Genomic DNA, 20,584 nt, shown 5'->3' on the forward strand with positions numbered 1-20,584 from the left:
CCGATCGCATGGATGTGACTATTGTGAGTCAAAGTTATAGCGCCACCAACTGGCAGAAGGAAGTGTGTTTCTCTGTTGGGTGAGATTTGCATTAAGATATTGTTTTTCAAGGTTTCCGGGACTTTTGGGGCCCTTAACGTACTCAAAAACTCTTGAAACTTTGCACACAGGTCAGAACCCGCGGCCATCAGGGCTGGGCTGAATCTGGTACCCGGGCGTGGCAGGGGGGCTCGACAGCGCCCCCTTGAATGGGGTCCGAACACTTGTCCATATATCAAACATGCTTGCATGTAATAATATGAAACTCGGTACACTTATAGATCTCATCAGGCCGAACAACATTCGTGCTCTAAGTTTTATGCCAGCCCAACAGGAAGTCGGCTATTATGGGTTGTTTGGAAACACATGCTCTGGAATTATATATATTCCTCCTAGAGAATTAATCCAATCACCACCAAACTCAGTCAGCATGAAGTCAAGACATTGAGGATGCTACATTGCGGACGGATTTTTGATATCTCTAACGTTTTGGCCGTGGCGAGGAAATTAATTTATGACTAAAAAGGACACAGAGTGTGTTATAACTTAGTTAGTTCTATCTACAGTTACAAAACTCTGTGTGTATATTGTTCTCGTCAAGCCGAACAACTTTCTAATTTACAGTCATTAGCTCCGACCAACAGAAAGTCAGATATTTTGGTTTGAATGTGGAACACATTGCAAATTAATCTTTGAAGCTCCAGAAAGCACATAAAGGCAGCATAAAAGCAATCCATACGACTCCATTGGTATAATTCATAATTCCCGCAGTGTACTTGCTTGTTATATTAGCTACTACAAAATATATAAATACATTTACTATCTTAACTTTAATGATGTACTTAACATAATGATAAATAATCTTAAAATATTATATCGTATGCTATGTATTGTGAATACACCCATGTTAAACATAAAAATGTACTTCCATTGCATATCATAGGAACACATAAGCGTAAATTATAATTACATTAATAAACCTGTACAAAGACCTCCAGATAAATACTGGCCTTCTGGATTAACATATTTAAGTGCTGCAAAAGATATTGACCTATGACATCCTATGACATTAAAAATTATTCTACATTTGAATTACCTCATAGATGTGACTATTGTGGTTCACGGTCATAGACCCTGTCCCAAATGGCACACTTCATATGAATTTTCAGTCTTGTGTACTTATTTCATGTGTCCATTAACTCCATGAGACCGTAGGGTGTCTACTTTTTCATTTTAGGTATCAGAAGGGTGCTCGCGCATACTTTGTGGTTGATATGTGCCCTCGATGCGCACTTTTGCAGAGCCCATACTGATGCAAGCTCTACAGCACACATCTTCTCGACAGTCAAAGCGAGGTTATGTTATTGCCCATCGTGCACAGCAACCCTAAAGGCACGGGGGTGGCGGTGCCACCGGCTTGGGTGTAAATAAAATAAATATTTATATTTATTTTTATAGAATTGCAAACACAAATCAAAACAAAGTTACCCACCCAATGTAATGCAAGTTAATTTGACCAGACAATAACAATAAATAAAATGGTAAGTAATTTAATGTAGTTTGAAATATCCTTAAAAATCAATCTAAAATATTAACGTTAAAATAGAATGTCTGCTGTTATCTTGCATAGAAAGTAATCACTATGTTTTTCTTTAAAAGCCTATTTATCTATTTCAGCTTTTGAATCATTTCAGAGTATGCATATTTTCAGCATTGCTTGATAAATTAAAAATATTTATGGAAACAAATAATGATACCTCTTGAAAGATTTATACTCTATGAACTAGTAAAATGAAATAAATATCTACTTGGTTTGAAAAGCATTGCTTTCCTGCTGAAGTAGTAACTGCATTTTCTTCACTGTACTTTTTTTTATGTTCTATAATTTCCTAAAATACATAAAAAATAATAATAACTGACAACAAACTTAAATATTTCTATCAATTAAATGCAAATGTACTATGCTGAATTTTTGTAAATTGTTTTAAGTGGCAAATGGGTAAGGTGGTTTTTTTCCCCCTCCTAGTCTTCTGATGAATGTGGAAATGCAAAGACTGTGGTACTTCTGTTTCACGAAGATCTGAGCTTCTTAAACATTATAAGCTTGAACACAGACATTATGGAAGACACCATTCATATCCATGCATCTATTTCAAATGTCCATGTACCTGCAAGACTTGGAATGCACTATTGAGCCACTTGTCAAGATGTCATCAATCATCCTCCCAAACTGAACTGACCACATTTAAGTGTCTCTTATGCAGTTGCAATCAACGTTCGAATTTAAAAGACTATTTTCAACATATTGCACAGCATCTGCAAAACAGCGAAACAGTTGTTTGTGTGTTCATACAAAACAAATATTTATGGTTCGTTTCGAACTCACAGAAGCAGAAATCATAAGGATTGTTCAGTAAATGACTTAAAGCCTGGAATACTTGAGAAACAGGGCTCAAGCTTAGATCTTTCTGTTGAAAGTCATTACCGTAATTTCCGGACTATTGAGTGCACCTGAATATAAGCCGCACCCACTGATTTTTAAAAAAAAAATATGATTTTGAACATAAATAAGCCGCACCTGTCTATAAGCCGCAGGTGCCTACTGGTACATTGAAACAAATGAACTTTACACAGGCTTTAACGAAACACGGTGTGGCAGCGGGGGCGTGGTCATGCGCCCGTACGGGAGAGAAAAGCGGTAAGGGCGCTTACACCTGAGCTAAATTATGTCTAACACCGGTGTCTCCCGGACGGGCGCCCCCGCTGCCACACACGGCTTGTAATAAAACATTTGCAGTAAATAGTAGCCTACCAAGAAAGTCATTGGTCACTAATCTTCCTCGTCCTGTGCACTGAAACCACTGAAGTCATCTCCTTCGGTGTCGGAGTTGAATAGCCTCAGCTGCTGTTTCCAACGTCTTATCGACTCATTAAGACCAAGCTCCCGTGCAGCAGCTCTATTTCCTTTTCCAACAGCCAGATCAATCGCCTTCAACTTGAAAGCAGCATCATATGCGTTTCTCCATGTCTTTGCCATGGTGAGGGTGACAAAATTACTGCCATAATCAGAATGATGGGAAGTTTGAGCACGCTCGATTTAATCTAAACAGTAAACAAAAAAAGTTGTTGGTCTAATGAAAGCTTCACGCCGGCAAAAAACTGAGCATGTCACAGAATGTTTTTTTTTATATATATATATATATATATATATATAAAATTTGAAAGCGGGAAAAATCCATATATTAGCCGCGTCATTGTATAAGCCGCGAGGTTCAAGGTATTCTGACAGTATCCATATTGATAATCTTGGTACTGAGCCCTCAGATGATTTAAGTACAGAGGACTTGGGTGATTCTAGTTTTGATGTTCAGGATTTAAATGACTTGCAACGTAATGTTGAGCTCAAAGTTGCCTCTCTCTTACTGAAGCTAGAACATATTTATCTTGTTCCTAGTGTGGCTGTTGATGATCTTTTGCAAGAGTTTAACTATTTAAGCACTGCTTCTGTCCCTCTTATCCATCACACCTTAGCTCAGCACTTACAGAATGGTAACTGTCAAGTAGATGAAACTGTTCTTCAAGAGCTAACATCTACTCTTTGTAAGTCAAATCCAGTTACAGCTTCTTTTGGTGGTCAGGGCCCTCTTTCCACTGCCTGGAAGCGAAAAACCTACTACAAAAAAACATTTTAATATTGTAGAACCTACAGAATTTGTGCTTGACTCCCAAAACAGAAAATCCTTTCAATACATCTCTGTACTAAAATCTTTACAGCAGATCCTAAATTGTAGAACTTTTTTGGATGAAACAATCAATTTGAAATCTCCCCATCAAATTCAGTCTGATACAATTCAGTATAAATCCTTTTATGATGGTATTAATTACAAAGAAATTTTGCAGTTGTCAAAGGAGTGTACTATTTCACTTATTTTGTATATAGATGATTTTGAAATCTGTAATCCCCTTGGCACCTCCAGAAAAAAACATAAAATCTGTGGAATATATTGGGCATTGGGGAACTTACCAGCTAGTTTTCACTCATCGCTGTCCAATATATATTTAGCTGCACTTATTCATAGTGAGGATGTTAAGTGCTATGGTTATGACCGTGTATTGAAGCCCTTAGTAGATGATCTCATTATATTAGAACAACAAGGACTGTTTATTGCCAAGTTGGGAAAAACCGTGAAAGGCTTTGTTCATTGTGTAGTAGCAGATAATCTTGGGGCCCACAGTATAGCAGGTTTCGTGGAAAATTTTTCAGGTAAATATGTTTGCAGATTTTGTACAGCAGAAAATGAAGACATTCAAACAAAAGAAGTCAAGTCAGGAGCATTTTGTCTAAGAAGCAAGGACATTCATACTTCTCATCTGAAAGCTATTGAAGAAAATTCATTGGCTTGTCATTTTGGTGTAAAAAGGAAGTGTGTGCTTTCAGAAAATCTGTCATATTTCAGTGTAACGCAGAGTTTTCCCCCAGATATAGTTCATGACCTTTTTGGAGTTATCCCTGTTGAGATTGCTCTTTGTCTCACTGTGTTGATTTCTAAAAAATATTTTACATTAGCCAATTTAAACGACGCAATAACAACATTTCCATTTAAGTGGACTGATAAGACAAACCGTCCCCATCTTGTGCCCCTCACCTATTCAACAAAGAGAACAATTGGAGGAAATGCTCACGAGAATTGGAGCCTGTTGAGATTTCTTCCTCTCTTCATCGGAACCAGAATTCCTTTAAACGAACCAGCGTGGCAAGTGCTTTGTGAATTAAAGGATATTGTAGAACTTGTTGTTGCACCTTTTCACACTGAGGACTCTATTTCGTATCTTGACTTCAAGATATCTGAACACAGGACAGTATTCCATGAAGTTTTCCCCCATGAAAGAATTCGTCCCAAACATCATTACTTGGAGCATTATCCACAGTTGATACGCCAGTTTGGCCCCCTTGTTGCACTATGGACTATGAGATTTGAAGCAAAACATAGCTTCTTCAAAAGAGTAATCCGTCATACAAACTGTTACAAAAATGTACTGTATTCATTAGCTCAAAGGCACCAGTTTCAGGCTGCACATAATCTGCACATGTGTAGATTTTCTAAGCCATCTTTGGAGGTTACTGATGTTTCAATGCTTCCCCTGGATGTTATTAAAGAGGATATTGCACTGGCAGTGAAACAGAAACACCCACATATGGACACTGTGAACCTTGCAAAAAATGCATCCTACAATGGCTTCAGCTACAGGATTGGAATGGTGGTAGCCCATGGTTCGCTGGCTGGTCTTCCAGAGTTTTGTGAAATAGTTCATATGATTATTCTACAAGAGACACTATTTTTAATTGTCAAGAAATTGGATGCCTGGTACTTGGAACATTATCGAGCTTATGACTTGGTCATATCTACTGCTAGAGAACTAAGGCTTGTTGGGGCGCATGAACTGACAGATCCCTACCCTCTGAATTACTACATGTATGGTGGACGGCGCCTCATCTCTCTGAAGAGATACATACATGCATAAGGTTGTATGGGTGTGGGGTTAAAATGTTGGAGAATTGTTTTTTTTTTTTACTTGCTTGCTTTTATCAATTTCTATTTATTTGTCAGACAATGAAACCTCTTTTCTAAGAATGTCCCTTTAGCCTTTAATCACTCCTGATCTAATTCAGTTCCGATAAAATTGGCAGTTTTTTTTATAGTATGTGATTCAGCTGTGCAACCGACTAACAACATGTATTTAATTGTTGAATAGCTTTGCAATTTGAACATTTTGTGTGCATCAGAGATGTCCTTTAATTGTTTCCTATAAAATAGTAGTAGTATCCTGTATATGATATTAAGACAATTGTTAGTTGGTGTTGTTTATTATGTAAAAGTTTCAGTATGATTCAGACAACCAGTTAACTATAAACAAATAGTTCAGGATAAGATTACACCTAAATACCAGAAAATTAAATGAAAAATACCTTTTGCACTTTTATGAACTAATACTTTTGCGAGTGAAATCAATATTTGCATGCCTGTATGTATACTGAACAAGAGTTATTGGTGGTAATTATTCCTTCTATATATACAGGCATATCACTAATGAAAGAGAAAGAGACAACATTTGCTGTCCTTATTCAATGTAAAAATGAGACTCCGCTAAACCTAACATAATGTTATGAAGGGTGAGGAAACAGGACAAGACAGACGAGAGGTGCGGATCCAAATGCGGTTTTTAATGACTTTAACACATAAGAAATAAAAGGTAAACACAAAGGAAAGTCCACGATGGGAAAAACTGGAAACTTGAACACAATGAAACAGATTAAACACGATGAAGCAAAACACAAACAAAACTAAGAACTCGGGTAGGGAACACGGACCAGGCTAGGAAACATACAAGAAACGAACGACAATCGACAGAGACTCAACAAAGAACCAGGGTTTAAATACACAGACAAAGTGGAGACAGAACGAGACACAGGTGGAAACAATGATGAGTGCAGGCAGTGAGGGAGGCCGGGAATTGTGGGAAATGTAGTTTAGGACAAGGACAGTGAAACACGGGGCGGACAACAAAGAAAACGTGACATGGAGCGTGAACGGTGGCGGGTGAAAAGGAAAACACGGAGCAGACAAGGAACCAAGACAAGAAAGTGAATAGAGAAACATAGAACACAAGACAACAGTGAACATGACAGAATAAAAGAAACTACAAAAAGACTACAAAACCAAAACAGGAATTAAACTAAACTTCACGATGACAGTACAAAAACAAAAGACAACAGGGAACATAACATAACCCCCCCTCAAAAGGACCGGATTCCAGACAGTCCTAACAAAAAACAGAAATACCAAAAACACAGAATTACCAAGGAGTGAGGGGGTAGACTGGGGAGAAAACAGATAGATGAAAGGGGAACAAGGGACACAGGGACCATCCAAGGAGGCACAAGGGACAAAAAGGCAGCCCATGGGGGCACAAGGGGCAATTAGGCAGTTTATGGGGGTACAAGGGACAATTGGGCAGTCCACGGAGGCACAAAGGGAAAAGAGAAAGTTCACGGGGGCACAAAGGGAAAGGAGTCAGTCCATGGGGGCACAAGGGGCAATTAGGCAGTCTACGGGGGCACAAAGGGACAGGTTTAGGAGGCCAGGGAGGTATTGACCGGGCCTGGACAGGTTTAGATGGCCCGGGGGCTGGCCAGAAGGCAAGGGCCGGTTCAGGGGACCTAGGAGGAGGAGTGGCCACTGGGGAGGCCGGCGGAACCGCGTGAAGCGGAGCCAAGGAGGACCTCTGAGGTGGAGCCGAGGGAGGCTCGGGAGGCGAAGCCGAGGGAGGTGATGGCTTAGAAGGCCCAGAAGGCGGAGCTGAGGGAGGCTCAGGAGGTGGAGCTGAAGGAGGCTCAGGAGGCAGAGCCGAGGTAGGCGGCGCCGTAGGAGGCTTTAGGAGCGGAGACCTGGAAGGTTCTGGAGTCTCTGGGGGCTGAGCCGTAGGAGGCTCGGGAGGCGGAGCCGTAGGATGCTCGGGAGGCAGAGCCGTAGGAGGCTCGGGAGGCAGAGCTCGGGAGGCTCTGAGGGTGGAGCCGTCGGAGGCTCGGGTGGCTCGAGAGGTGGAGCCATAGTAGGCGAGGGAGGTGGCGCCGTAGAAGGTTTCAGAGGCGGAGACCTGGAAGGCTCTGGAGACGGAGCTGAGGGAGGTGGCGCCGTAGAAGGTTTCAGAGGCGGAGGCCTGGAAGGCTCTGGAGGCGGAGCCAAGGGGGGCTAAGGAGACGGAACCGTAGGAGGCTCAGGGGGTGGAGCCGTAGGAGGCAGAGCCGTAGGAGGCTTGAGAGGCGGAGCCGTAGGAGGCTTGAGAGGCGGAGCTCTAGTAGGCTCTGGAGTATCTGGGAGCAGGGCCGTAGGAGGCTCTGGGGGTGGAGCCGTAGGAGGCTCTGGGGGCGTAGCCGTAGGAGGCTCGGGAGTCTCTGGGAGAGGAGCCGTAGCAGGCTCGAGAGGTGGAGCCGTAGGATGCTCGAGAGGCGGAGCCGTAGGAGGCTCGAGAGGCGGAGCCGTAGGAGGCCTGGAAGGCTCGGGAGGCGGAGCCGTAGGAGGCTCGGGAAACGGAGCCGTGGAAGGCTCGAGAGGCGGAGCCCTGGGTGGCTCGAGAGGCCTGGAAGGCGGAGCCCTGGAAGGCTCGAGAGGCGGAGCCCTGGAAGGTTCGAGAGGCGGAGCCCTGGGAGGCTCGAGAGGCTTGAGAGGCGGAGCCTCAGGAGGCTCGGGAGGAGGAGCTCTGGAAAGCTCGGGAGGCTTGAGATACGGAGCCCTGGAAGACTCGAGAGGCTTGAGGGGCGGAGCCCTGGCAGGCTCGAGAGGCTTGAGGGGCGGAGCCCTGGCAGGCTCGAGGGCAGAGCTCTGGGAAGCTCGAGGCGGAGCTCTGGAAAGCTCGGGAGGCTGAGAGCTCTGGAAAGCTCAGAGAGAGCTGGAGCTCTGGAAAGCCTCGGGAGGCTGAGGGGCTCTGGAAAGCCTCGGGAGGCTCGGAGGTGGAGCTCTGGAAAGCTCGAGGAGGCGGAGCTCTGGAAAGCTCGGAAGGCGGAGCTCTGGAAAGCTCGGGAAACTCGGAAGGCGGAGCTCTGGAAAGCTCGGGAAACTCGGAAGGCGGAGCTCTGGAAAGCTCGGGAGGAGGAGCCCTGGAAGACTCGATAGACTTTAGAGACTTGGGAGGTGGAGCCCTAGAAGGCTCGAGAGGCTTGAGAGGCGGAGCTCTGGAAAGCTCGGAGGGCGGAGCTCTGGAAAGCTCGAAGGCGGAGCTCTGGAAGGCTCGGAAGGCGGAGCTCTGGAAGGCTCGGAAGGCGGAGCTCTGGAAAGCTCGGAAGGCGGAGCTCTGGAAAGCTCGGAAGGCGGAGCTCTGGTAAGCTCGGGGGGTGCTGGCTCTCGGACGGTCGTGGCTACTGGCGCTGGCTCTCGGACGGTCATGGCTACTGGCGCAGGCTCTTGGGCGGTCAGGGCTACTGGCGCAGGCTCTTGGACGGTCAGGGCCACTGGCGCAGGCTCAGGGACGGTCGAGGCTGCAGGCGCTGGTTCAGGGACGGTCGAGGCTGCAGGCGCTGGCTCACGGACATCTGAGGCTACAGGCGCTGGCTCAGGGACGGTGGAGGCTACAGGCGCTGGCTCAGGGACGGTGGAGGCTACAGGCGCTGGCTCAGGGACGGTGGAGGCTACAGGCGCTGGCTCAGGGACGGTCGAGGCTACAGGCGCTGGCTCAGGGACGGTCGAGGCTACAGGCTGGCTCAGGGACGTCGAGGCTGCAGGCGCTGGCTCAGGGACGGTCGAGGCTACAGGCGCTGGCTCAGGGACGGTCGAGGCTAACAGCTCTGGCTCACTGACGTCTGAGGCTACAGGCACTGGCTCATTGACGTTTGAGGCTATCGGCTCTGGCTCACTGACGTCTGAGGCTACTGGCGCTGGCTCGGGGATGGCCGAGGACTCAGGCTCGCTCACAGTGACATGCGTGGGCTTTAGCTCGCTCACCGTGGCTGACGAGGACTCAGGCTCGCTCACAGTGACATGCGTGGGCTTTAGCTCGCTCACTGTGACATGCGTTGGCTCTGGCTCGCTCACCGTGACATGCGTGGGCTCTGGCTCGCTCACCGTGGCTGACGAGGACTCAGGCTCGCTCACAGTGACATGCGTGGGCTTTAGCTCGCTCACCGTGACATGCGTGGGCTCTGGCTCGCAGACCGGGGCTGGCGCGGGCCGGGAGGCGGAAGCCCGTCTTCTCTCCCTCCTCCGGGCTGATGAAGTGGGCCACGCTGGCTCGTGGTAGGTGACTGGTGTGAGGGTCGGTTCGCAGACAGGTGGGGCTGGTGTTACTGGGGCCGCCGGAGGTGGTCGAAGGGACTCCATTGTGGATGGTAAGGTAGAGTCCTTCTCAGCAACGCCCACAGTTAACGGTGAGCCGCAGACCTGCAACGTCATCTCCACGAATCTGCAGAGAGTCCACTCGTGCGTTGCTGGTGGCAACCGCTCCCTCAACGAGGCGTTCAGGTTGCCCCTGAAGTAGACCACCAGGGCAGAATCCGGGAAGTCGGAGACGCTAGCCAGCCTGAGAAAATCGCCAATGTGAAGCACTGCCGGTCGGTCCTCTTGCTTCAGACACAGCAGCCGATAATTGGCCTGTTGAACCGCTGGATCCATTTTCGGTCGATTGTTCTGTTATGAAGGGTGAGGAAACAGGACAAGACAGACGAGAGGTGCGGATCCAAATGCGGTTTTTAATGACTTTAACACATAAGAAATAAAAGGTAAACACAAAGGAAAGTCCACGATGGGAAAAACTGGAAACTTGAACACAATGAAACAGATTAAACACGATGAAGCAAAACACAAACAAAACTAAGAACTCGGGTAGGGAACACAGACCAGGCTAGGAAACATACAAGAAACGAACGACAATCAACAGAGACTCAACAAAGAACCAGGGTTTAAATACACAGACAAAGTGGAGACAGAACGAGACACAGGTGGAACCAATGATGAGTGCAGGCAGTGAGGGAGGCCGGGAAATGTGGGAGATGTAGTTTAGGACAAGGACAGTGAAACACGGGGCGGACAACAAAGAAAACGTGACATGGAGCGTGAACGGTGGCGGGTGAAAAGGAAAACACAGAGCAGACAAGGAACCAAGACAAGAAAGTGAATAGAGAAACATAGAACACAAGACAACAGTGAACATGACAGAATAAAAGAAACTACAAAAAGACTACAAAACCAAAACAGGAATTAAACTAAACTTCACGATGACAGTACAAAAACAAAAGACAACAGGGAACATAACACATAAGGCCTTAGCAGTTCCACAAATCTTGGGAATGTCCTAAAGTAATATTTAGTATAAAATGTCTAGTTTTCCACCAGAATTCTGAAAAGGGAGAATTGTGAATCCATTAATTTGTTAATGTGAAATACATGCAAGTTATCCATATTGGACATGTTATCCATGGACAATTTTGTACTACAACTAATAGTACTGTTTTAATTATTGCTTTTACTAGATCCTTTTGGATGGGCTGACATGGCAGTGAAAAGGCCAGCCAAGTTGAGAGTTATTCTGAATCCTGATGACACCAGGAAGCTAATTCTGCCTGATGGAATCCCAGAGACAATGGAACAGCTTATGGATGAAGTCAGAAAAGTTTGTGGGTTAAATGGGAAATTAAGACTGCAGTACCGAGACTTTGGAGATGCACTAGTAAACTTGACATCTACTGCGGAACTTGATGATTTGGCAACTGTCAAGGTCATCCCAATAACTAATGATTGCAGCCCAGGATTTAATCTCACAGTCTGTGATGATTTTGTGTCTACTCAAACAGATGATACAGAGCTCCTCTCCACACCCTCCAGCACTGTCTCTACAAGAACTCAGATGTGGCCAAGAGAGTTTCTGGTACCAACTTTCTCCTATGACACTGAACTGCAGTTAGAAAAGGGAAATGCGGTGTATAGGTCAAACATGACAAGGCTGACACCAAGTCAAACAAAGTCAGATATTCTGGAAAAGATAGCTGAAGAGATATTCAAGTACAAAGCCTACCCAACAGATGCTGACTTCAGTGATGTTGCTGAAGCACTAATCAAGAAGCATCCATGCCTCTCTGAATCTGGTTCGTACAATGGTTGCTACGGGTGGAAGCAGCGGCTGAAGACAAAAATGGGCAACTACCGAACTCAGCTAAAGGGCATTGGGTGTTCTGAATTGCTTGCAAATTCACTTAAGTCCAAAGCTCCAGAGTACGCATTGCCAGCAAAAAATGTAAAGAGACCTAGGAGAGGAGAGGCCAACTACATACCTGACATTCCAACTGGAGAGACCACAGACAAATTGGAAAACAAGAGACAGTCACTTTTAAGTGAAGTGAAGAAGCGAAACAATCGTGCAGTGATAAAGGACAAAATGGCCATGACTTTTTCACTGCGAAGACAGGAAATTGTGGAAAAGGAATCAGGAGTGGAAGAGATGAAAGAGAGATGGCCTGCATTGTTCACAATGGATGAGGTAAGTAACTCTTTTAATCAATGACAATAGGTCAGTGGTGGCCTGTAAAGTATATTGATATTATTAGTAGGTTTCATAAGAAACCTACTAAGAAAATAAGAAACCTACTAAGAAAATAAGCCAAACCAATTCAAAATGTTTTAGTCCTTGATGTCAAAAATAAGATCTTACCACACAGTTGTAATGTAACATGTAAGATAATCACATTTGCATGTGCTATATTGTTTTTTTTATAGATCAATGCTGAATTTCTGAGAATTACAACCATTCCACTTCAACCACGATTCCTGGCTTCCTTGGACAAGCACCACAGCAAGCTGATTGAGATAATCAGAAACAAGGTAGGAGTTATCAGAGAGAAGACCCAGAATATACTAAAAGTTCTTGATCAGGTATGTACTAGTGCAATACATCAAAATTAGCCTTATATCACGAAAATAGTAACACTGTAAATATAAGCAATAGTGTTCATTTCACATTTGATTGTGTAGTTAGATTACACATTGGAAGATATACTATGTTTATCTTCTGAGCTTGACAGGCCTTTTGACTGGTTTGCTTAAAGCATTTGTAAATCACATTTGCTGTAACGCCAAGTGCTCATTTGTGTATTGTGTAGTGTTTGCATCTTCAGTCAAGCTGCAAAATTGAATTGTATCATTTTGCATTATGTGTGTGTTTGCGCTCTCACCTAGAGCCTTGAGGTGAATCTAAAAAGAGAGTGTCTGCTGAAGTGCCTCATTGTGTACCTTGGAGAAGACGTGGACAAACTTATCAAGGAGTATCTGGTAAGTAGTTTTGCACTAATCACTTATACTTTAGACAAGATAAAACATTGAATTTTTAAACTTTAAAGCCCATATACATGGTCTCAGGTCCTACAAAAATACTCTTATAGGCTTATCGTATATTTGCATTGCATGTGCCTATAATTAGGGCTGCAACTAACGATTATTTTGATAATTGGTTAATCTACGATTATTAGAATGATTATTCGACTATTCAGTGATTATTGCAACGATTAATCATTAGCTCTTAACCGATTATTCAGCTTGTGCCCCGGCTTAAAATGTTGAATTAAACTTGATTACTAACAACAAAGAAGACAAAATCATCTTTTATAAATATCTCTAAATGACAATCACTTAATTAAAGGGAAAAAAAATTCTTCTTAAGTTTAATTCAGTAAAGAACTCCCCTGCAAAAAATCTTTTTATCAAGTGTTTTTGTCTTGTTTTCCCATTTAAAATTGTCTAAAAATCCTTAAAACAAGATACATTTACTTGAGAAGCAACATATGAGATATTTAGACTTGCTTTAAGAGAATGTGTATTTTGTGTATTTTTAAATGGGAGTGTATTTAGTGTATTTTTTTCACATGTTTATACTTCTGTGAGTGCAGCAAAGACAAAATATACTTATATTTTATAAGACAAAATATACTTATATTATAAGACAAAATATACTTATATTCATGATCTATTCTCTAAAAGCGACTCTAAATATCTTATATGCTGCTGCTCGGGTGAATGCATGATTTTTAGATATTATAAAATATTTCTACTTTTAATATTATATTCAACATTCTCAGATAACAATTTTTTCTTCTGCAGTATAGCTGCTAAAGAAAATGTACGTTGTTTTAAATGAGTTTTAGATATTTATATTGGAAAACAAGCCAAAACAAATCGTAAACGTATTTTGTTGCAGTGTATAATGGGATTAAGACTCTCTCACCTTTCTGTTCACTTCAATCCATCTTTAACTGACAAAAAACAAACTCTCTCTTATTAATAAAGCTGCGTATTGCCAATTTTCTTCACGATAAGAAATGCACAGTGACACATATATTATGATTCATTAAGTCGCAAGCCATCGTGTTATAGTTTTAGCAAGTGCGGGCTCGGGGGACGAGCGTGCGTCCCTGTGACTGAGTATGTCAGCCGGATGAAGTTTCAATCTCTCCTCCTTAGATCGGGACATTCACACAACTCGTAGAAGAAGTGCTTTCCACACAGAGAAATGCCAGAGTCTGAGTTTGTAGTTATTTACATGATCTGCTTCCGTATTATTTAATCTTTAATAAAGCTAACGCATTAAAACTGCATTTAATATGTAACAGGTTGTTTCCTTTAAAGAGCTCCAGCTCCACTTATTCCACAACGAGAGTGCTTCTATATTATTTGGTATTTTTGTATAATTCCCTCATACTTTGGGATCTACATCACCTGAAGCTGTTTGGAAAGTTTAAAGTACATCTGGACTGTGATCTGTGTAATTCTTCCGCTCCTCAATCAGGTGCGAACTGCAGTGCTGCTCTCGTGCGTCATCATTATAGTTAAATGAGATCAAACGACTATTCGACAATGACATTTTTTGTCAACAATTTTTTGTTGTCTAACGTTGACTAATAATTAATTATTGTTAAGTTCTCTGTCCCCCAGTGGTCATTAATCTGCACAGTTTTTTAGAATTGAATATGTCTAATGCACAGACAAAGTTTTCTGAGCTGGTTTTTATTTTGTAAAACACTGTATAGTGTGGCTGGAACATATCAAGATATTTTAATTACAGTGTGAAATATTTTCCACTTCAGAGCAGCAGCACAGTGCAGATGGAGCTGTGAAAACCTGGACATAAAATGGACATTATATCCAAATATTGCATTGTGGAAAGTGTCCGTCTGTGACCAGATTATGAAATTAATGAAAATATGAAAACACAAGGCAGTTTTATCTTTTAACATTGCAGTGAATCTTAATTGAAGTAAATGTATACTACTGTATTGTACCATTTAATATTTTTTGTCACAGCAGATGTCAAAAGTTTTTGGAGCATAGCTATTATTAATACTTGTACCAATGCTTTATTTGTGATAAAGTCAAATGTTTGCTATGAGAAAAATACTTGGAGGATCCTTCGTTAACTCTGCTGGACTTTGCAAGTCATTACATTTTTGCATCACTAGAACCCCAATTTAAGTTTTTTTCATTGAGATTTGATTGGCAGATTTGTGTAGATAATTATTTTTTATATTGGTACATCAGACATGCGTTTCAGCATAATAACGTTCTAATAAATGTCTTATCTTTTATCAGGTTGTTCAGAAGGATGAAGCTAAAACAGAGCTTGAGAGGTGTACAATGGCAGTGTTTGTCATCAGAGAGGAGGAGGATCCTCTCCAGTCACCACATGAAATCGGGATTGTTATTGAAGGTGTGGAAGTCCTTAATGAGTTACCATCAGTTGCACGTGCATTTGCTATGTTGTTTGGCCTCATCTATGCTCTTAACTTGAGCTATCCAATTGAGCTCAAATACACTTTTGATGCGCTGCAGAAAATATTCATGGAGCTCTAACTATTGGAATAATCAACAGAAGACATTTGGATACAGCATGTTTTTTGTTCTGTTTAATAGCTTGTATTCAAATTCATTCTGGTCATTTTTTTCAAAGGATAGCCAAGTTTTAACACTGTTAGAAACTCTATTTTTACGCTTCTTAATGGATATTACATTACATATCTCAAGTTTTAAAGGAGAGACGTATACCAGTTTTACATGTCAAAATGTATGTGATTAAGGTTGCAGAATGTTTAAAATATATCAAAAAGACCACAATTTTCTTAATTTTATACTTGGTATGTTTTTTTTTTCCCCCCTTCAACTAGTATTGATGTGTAAAACACATTGGATAGCTTTATTGTCTGCAGAAATTATTGTTTGTTGTACAAAGGTGATGCATATTTTAAAAAGACATCACAATAAACAAGGTCTTTCGAAGAGAATATTCCTGTCTTTATTAATAGTAAGTAAACTAAATTAAGCATTGACTAACAAAATGTTTTTATTTTTATCTTAAGTGAGAATTCTACTTTTTATATTATAGCTACTATAGCTTTTGTTTATTGTGAAATTTAAGTTGTTAAAAAGCACAATATATATATATATATATATATATATATATATATATATATATATATATATATATATATATAATATATATATATATATATATATATTATATTATATTGACCTACATTAAGTAACATTTTGTCGTGTCTAAATAAAATATATTGATTAACGTATAATTAGAAATTATTTATTCTACATAATCAGAAATTTAACTTGAGATAAGTTAATAAAATTGCCTATAACAAAGTAAAAACTATACTTTAGATGTAATTGTAAATATTAGGTTATTCCAAAATGAAAAAATTAAGTTATAGCAAAGTAAAAAAAAAAGTTGTACGTTCTTTGTAATAAATCATCTTTTTACTTTGTGTGAATGTAAATTTTTGCCTTGGGGAAAATAAATATTTTTTATTAATATGAAATCAAAATGTATGGCTTGAACCAAATCATAAATATAATTTGTGAAAAACTAAAGAATTTGGGTGTAACAAATTAGAGTATTTTTTTTAAGTTGGTCCAAAGTATCATTTTTTTCAGTGTAGACAAATCTAGTGACTTATTAGATAAACCTTAGCTACTTCCGTAGAAGTCGCCAATGCTGCCCCAGGAGCGTGTGGTCTTGCTTTCCTGCCCGGACTCAGAGGCACACCTCTCTCTGCGTCCACTCTGTTAAGTGAGACTGACAGACAGAGAGGTGAGCACACCAGAAGGCGGAGCAGCACAATCAGTTGACTGCACGGCAGCTGACGTAGACGTGAATGAGATGTGCATGTGCAAACAGCATTGTCAAGGACCAATCACAAATCTGTATTGTTTGCTCCCTTTAGTTTTACATTTAAAGAGTTTAATTTGACCATTTATTTTTATTCTTTTCATGCACTTAATCACAGGAGAATAGTTGTTTTTTTAACATGCACATGTAAATATGCAAAAAATGTAAACATGCGCATACTTTTTTTTTTGTAAATATGCACAGTGGTTTGATATGGCTGAACGCTGTGTGAGAGAAAAGATAAAGTAGGGCGGACACTATGCAAAATGCAAATGAGATGCGGTGACGTCACAAATATGTTAATTAGACATCATCTAGTGACTTTTCGAGCTGGCTTTAGCTACTTTCCATTGAAACTAGTTGGCAACTCTTCATTCAGTTGAACTCCGAGCATCTCAGGGAACCGCACCACAGATGTCACAAGAGCAGCTCTCTGAGCGTGTGAAGATGAACCACTTCTCAAGCACTCTGATGTGCATGCTGTCAGAGTCTTGCGCCAAACTCCTGCGAAAATATAAACTAGGTAAAAACCAGTGTTTCCCAAACTGGGGTATGCATTCCCATGGGGGTACATGAGGTGACAATGGGGTTACGCAAATAAAATTCTGAGATTTACCGTTCTTTTAATTTCATCAGTGTAAAATAACATTCAAACCCAGGCAAAACTGGCAAAAATTATTTTGTTTGCCCTCTAGAGTAGAAACACCAAAGTGGTTGTGTCATAAAGGCCAGAAAAATATGCAATGAAATAACCCTACCTTTAGCAGAAAAATGTAGCTGCTCATGCGTCACAAGTATCTTTTTCGTCAGCCCAGCCCAGTGCTAGGTGACGTAGCTTAGTGATAGCAAGTATAATACTTCACTGTTTTACCATACTCGTACATGTCACTCATACAGGATTTTATTTTTTTATTTTTTTCGCAGTTTAAAACGTAATTTGTATTTAATGTTAGATGCATGGGGAGTTTTGATTCTGATGGTATAAGTTCAAAAGCTTTGATGACAGGTGTCAGACATTCAGCGCCACCAAATAATTTTCCACATTCACACGCTCTAAGTTTCAATCACATTTGCTCGCACGGTTGAGACCTGTTTTTACATTGTTTCATGATGTTTTTAAATGTGACATAAAAAAGCACCTTGAGCTGATCACGCAATTGCACAGATACTTACCCTCAATGCTCGAATTCGGCCGACAATGCCGTACCTGCAACGATGCGCAATTCCAGGCACAAAACTGAACGCTATTTTTGCATACCGCGAAGCAATGAGGAGGAGTTTTCAATTTATGCAGTTATATCATATCTATCATTCCCATCTCAATCGGTAAGCCATTTATTCAGTATGTATATGATTAATATGACACGTACAAAATATGTACAAGTATAACATGTTTAATATAAGGGTGTTGTTTTACAAAGATTGTGTTAAACAGACATATTTTCAAATTATCTTGTGTGAATTTTATCAATGCATTTTAGAGAGGGGGTACGCAAAAGCATGTTGAATGTTTGAAGGGGTACGCCACTATAAAAAGTTTAGGAAAATGTTTTTCATAAAAACGCATTTGTGCATGGAACCAATAAAAAATAATTATGCATGCAAGCCTTCATTAGTAATTAAAAAATGTCACTTCAAAAATAGTATCACGGCTTGTGATGTTTCTAACAAGTCATTGGATTAACAAGGATAGACGGACGTGTGTGTGTGTGTGTGTGCGAACGCGAGAGTGACAGAGCCTGCATGTGAGAGCATGCGCGTGTGCGATCACCTGTTGCCACACCCAAGCAGATATGCTGTCAGCTTTCCGAAAGTCAGCTTTCTCAGTGGAAAATAGACATCCAAGCAGGGGTATTCCTCCCTATTTCGTGGTAGCCGGTGCCCAAGAGTCATTCACTATAGAAACAGCGATGTCCTCCGCCATTTTAAACAGTATGTATCCAATGTGGAAACTCTGATAAAAGGTAAGCACCTTGAGTTCTGTAATAAATCAGTCTGTTGTGTCTCTCAGCTGTGATGAGCCTTAATCAGGAAGTTGTCCATTTAAAGCTGTTTAAAGCTATTTCCTAGCTTTGGTACTGTATTAGTAATACCAGCGATCACAGAGCGCTGTTCTATGTAAACAATGAATAACAGATTCACTTTACATCACCAACTGGCTCATATTACACACAAAAAGGATCTTTTGCCACCACCTGCTGGTTAATATATGTAATTACAAAAATAAAGACAGTAACTCCAAACAGATCTGCACTGCTCTTACACTTTACTTTAGAACAGCATGAACACAAGCGGAGTGATACACACACACAGTGAAGTGTTCGAGTGCTGATGGTGTCTGACCAATCAGATTGGAGGACCAGAACTAACTGTGGTGTGTGTGTATATATATATATATATATATATATATATATATCAGATATATATATATATATATATATATATATATATATATATATTATTATTATTATTATTACTTATATTTTTATCATTAAAATATTATTTTATTTAAAATTTTATACTTTTATATTTGACTGTCATTCATTAGTTTTTGAAGCCTGAATAGGAAATCATATACCCTTATTTTTTTATTATATGACCCAAGTTAAATTTGTATAAATGCCTTTGTTGTGTGAAGCACACATAGTGAGTTTGTATGGTAATTAATCATCATATTCGTGATACAGGCAATTAATTGTCAGCCAAATTTCACATTCGTGACCATTAATTTTGATTATTCGGTTCCTACCTTGTGAATTGTTTTGTTAGAAATGTGTACGAAATTTCAAACATTGACAACAGCTTGTATCAATATTAAAAATGTGATTTCATGACATCATATATGTTATGATGAGCAGGTGAGCAGGAAGACAGACGAGGGGCGAGGATCTAAAGGCAGCGATACTTTATTGGAATAACAGGGCAACACGAAAACACACGAACAAAGAAAACATCCATGATGGGAAACAGTAAAACAAAAACACAGAAGAGTTAACAGACGGGGTGACATCGACGGCAAACAGGCATCCACATACATCAAGGACCGACAGGGGAATGGAGAAACAAACAGGGTTAAATACACAGACACAATGAAGACTAAACGAGACACAGGTGAGAACAATGATGAGTGCAGGCAGTGAGGGAGGTCGAGAATTGTGGGAAATGTAGTTTATAAAAGGACAGTGAAACACGGGGCGGACAACAAGGAAAACGTGACATGGAACGTGATCAGTGGAGAGTGAAACAGAAAACACAGGGCAGACAACACGGGAACGTAACATAATCCCCCCTCAAAAGGACCGGATTCCAGACGGTCCTAGATAACAACAAAAAAAGGCAAAAACAAACAAATGTTCAAGGCGAGAGGGGCTAGAGGAGGGGGAGAACAGACAGACCAAAGGGGGCACAAGGGACACAGAGACAGACCAAGGGGGCACAAGGGACACAGAGACAGACCAAGGAGGCACAAGGGGCAATCAGGCAGTCCACGGAGGCACAAGGGCAAGAAGGCAGTCCAAGGGGGAGCACACGGGGCAGACAGGAAGTACAGAGGGCAAGAGGGCAGTCCAAGGGGCAGGGACAGGTCCAGGAGGCCTGGGAGGCGGCCACAGGACAGGGACAGGTTCCGGAGGCCTGGGAGGCGGCCACAAGACAGGGACAGGTCTAGGAGGCCTAGGAGGCGGCCACAAGACAGGGACAGGTCTAGGAGGCAGAGCTGAGGGAGGCTCTGGGGACGAAGCTGAGGGAGGCTCTGGAGGCTCAGGAGGCGGAGCTGAGGGAGGCTCTGGAGGCGGAGCTGTGGGAGGCTCTGGAGGTGGAGTCGAGGGCGGTGACG

The sequence above is a fragment of the Xyrauchen texanus genome, chromosome 38 (assembly GCF_025860055.1).
Source record: "Xyrauchen texanus isolate HMW12.3.18 chromosome 38, RBS_HiC_50CHRs, whole genome shotgun sequence".
NCBI classification, from domain to species: domain Eukaryota; kingdom Metazoa; phylum Chordata; class Actinopteri; order Cypriniformes; family Catostomidae; genus Xyrauchen; species Xyrauchen texanus.